The following is a 2,784-nucleotide window of genomic DNA, read 5'->3' as shown; positions in this document are numbered from 1 at the left end:
GTCCCTGTCAGTTTTTCAGATGTTCATATCAGTGTTCTGAAAGGCCCAGTAGCAAGTTCTGGGAAATAATTCTGGGATAAAAGAAGTTTTAAACAATGCCTGTTGCAACCCAGGACACAGTATATAAACCAAGTCTCATTTACTTCCCTTTCAGCCATAAGTACCTCTTTTCCTCTCTGGATCTTATTGATTCCCTCTTGTAGGACCTCAAGCCTGCAGCTATCCTTAGCTGATTTAGTTTATCTCCATTCTGCATCTAGTCTTTCCTCAATCGTCTGGCCTTCTGACTGCTCTCTTGATGCTGAAAATTCAGCCTCTTTGCACCAGTGCTGACTCAAATCTCAGAGATGGAGCTTTAGATGAAGTAGAAAAGAATATCTTTATTTCTTTACCAGACAAAGGGGTACACAGCAGGCTCATGCCTCTCCAAACTGTGTGCCCCAGATGAGGAGTTTCATAGCAGTGGTTCAAGGGCAGATTGCTGATAAGGATTAGGCTGTGTGAAGAGCCTGCAGGCCTTTATTTGGCCTTAGATGGTCTCATGAGTTTCTGTGAGTCCTTTAATCTGGCCTCAGGTGGTCTCTTGAAGGGCTTCTTTGGTTCCTTGAATCTGAAATGAAGAACACTAATATCTTTCATTTGTTGAGGGTTTGCTTCTCTGCGGCTCAGATGGTAAAGAATTGGCTCACAATGCAGGAGACCTGGGTTCTGCAGGAGACCCAGGTTCAATCCCTGGGTCAGGAAGATCCCCTGGAGAAGATCCCCTGGAGAAGAACACACTCCAGTATTCTTGCCTGGAGAAGCCCACGGACAGAGGAGCCTGGTGGGCTACAGTCCATACGAATGCAGAGTAAGATATGACTGAGCAACTAACACACAACACAATCCTTCCTATCAACACTGAAACCTGTGCAAGACTCTCCTATGTAGTCATGATACTATCACCGAACTTTTTAAAAATTATTTCCTCCAGTAGGTCCAGTTCCCTTCCTCCCACAGGTCTTTAGTACCAGCTAAGATGCTTTTCTCAGCTCTACCCTTTAACTTAGTTATTTTCTACTCATTCATCCATTGTCAACTCACTGGTGCCTTTTGTAGAGAACCTTGCTTCCCTGGTGGCTCACACAGTAAAGCATCTGCCTGCAATGCGGGAGACTTGGGTTCGATCCCTGGGTTGGGAAGATCCCCTGGAGAAGGAAATGGCAACCCACTCCAGTACTGTTGCCTGGAAAATTCCATGGACTGAGGAGCCTGGTAGGCTACAGTCCATGGGGTTGCAAAGAGTCGGACACGACTGAGCAACTTCACTTTCACTTTCAGATTATGCAAAGACCCTTGTTATGTGCTTCAAAATCCTTCATAACATTTATCACAGATATAATTTTATATTTATGTGTACAACTATTTGACTAATATCTATCTCCTCTACTAAACTGAAAGCTCCAAAAGATGTGGGACTCTGCTGACATGTCCATAAATGTTTCACCAATGCTGAGCACAGCACTGGGCCTGGCACATAGTAGGTTCTCATAAGTCTTTGTTATATGAATGATGGACAAATATGAATGTACATAAAAACCTGAAGGAGAGAGCCAAAGCAGGGCTGCTGTTAGTACTTCACCATTATTTAAAGAGTCTACCTTTGAAATAAGCCAGGCCTGAGAACCAGTCTTCACTCTCCCATATGCCAGCTATGTAATCTTGGGCAATATTCTTAACTTTCCAAGTGGTTCCCTTTCCTTATTTGTAAAATGGCCATACCACTCTAGGGAAGTACAGTGTGTACCATACAGAGTTGTTATGGGGACTTAAAGAGAAAAAGCATGCATAGGGTTTACCACAATGCTTGGGCCAAAGCAAATGACCAATAAATGTTCATTAAGATGTGATGATAATGATCTTCTTGCTGTTAACAAAACTCCCAAGAGGTTCCCAGTCTTTTCAGTGGCTAATTTCAATCATGAAATCCCTAGGTGATCCTTTATGCATTTCCCATTTCATCTTTACTCACAGCAAGCAGAGTGCGGTTCCTTGGGTATATCCTGCACACACTGGTCAGAGTCTGCTTTACTCCCTTGCATGCTCTTGCTGTCTGCCATGGCTCCAAGCTACTCAGCTTGCCTGGTATTTTTTTTTCTGCTGCTTACACCAAGGCAGGCACCTCTATGCGCATTCAGCCATTGCCAGGGCCTTTGCCAGAACTACTCTGTCATCTTCAATGGTGCCCCTGCCACTCCCTTTCCTCAGCAGCGTTGGGCTCCCTCCCTCTTTTCTTTACTGTTTTTGGCAGAATAGGAAAAGTAATGAAGCCTAACCCTCTCAGAGAAAGATGAGTGACTTGCGAGGCACAGCTTTTCTAATGTGTCCTTTTTCCTTTGAGGTTTCCTCTCTCAGGGGCATGCATGAGAGGGTCAAGGCAAGCAATGTCATGATCTTCCTGAAGATTCTAGATGATGGCTTTCTCTGCCTACATCAGTGATGTTGGGGGCAGTGAGAATGACAGGAAAGAGTGTCAACCCTAGGAAACTTGGAGCAATTATTGTGCAAGCTTCCTTTCAACTATAGAATATATGTGGGCTTAAAAAAATATTCACAGTCTAAAAGTTGAGAGTTATGTTTTATGTGGTGAGAAATTTTTATAACTTGATCTCTGGGTTGGGAAGATCCCCTGGAGAAGGCAAAGGCTACCCACTCCAGTATTCTGGCCTGGAGAATTCCATAGACTGTATAGTCCATGTCACAAAGAGTTGGAATGCTTGAATGACTTTCACTTCACTTTATGAC

The 2,784-nt window shown here is 43.8% G+C and overlaps 1 long non-coding RNA gene across 1 annotated transcript; it reads right to left on the bottom strand.

The window, feature by feature from the left end:
- Positions 1-360: 360 nt before the first annotated feature.
- LOC145546128 (uncharacterized) lies at positions 361-2,708 on the bottom strand. Its single transcript, XR_014082530.1, has 2 exons — positions 2,012-2,708; positions 361-610 (listed from the first exon to the last, which is right to left on the bottom strand). It is a non-coding gene; the product is annotated as an uncharacterized LOC145546128 (long non-coding RNA).
- Positions 2,709-2,784: the final 76 nt, after the last annotated feature.

Source organism: Giraffa tippelskirchi, chromosome 4 (assembly GCF_054371585.1).
Source record: "Giraffa tippelskirchi isolate mGirTip1 chromosome 4, T2T-mGirTip1v1.2.pri, whole genome shotgun sequence".
NCBI classification, from domain to species: domain Eukaryota; kingdom Metazoa; phylum Chordata; class Mammalia; order Artiodactyla; family Giraffidae; genus Giraffa; species Giraffa tippelskirchi.
Note: the sequence above shows the minus strand (reverse complement) of the source record. Positions and strands in the feature narration are given on the sequence as shown.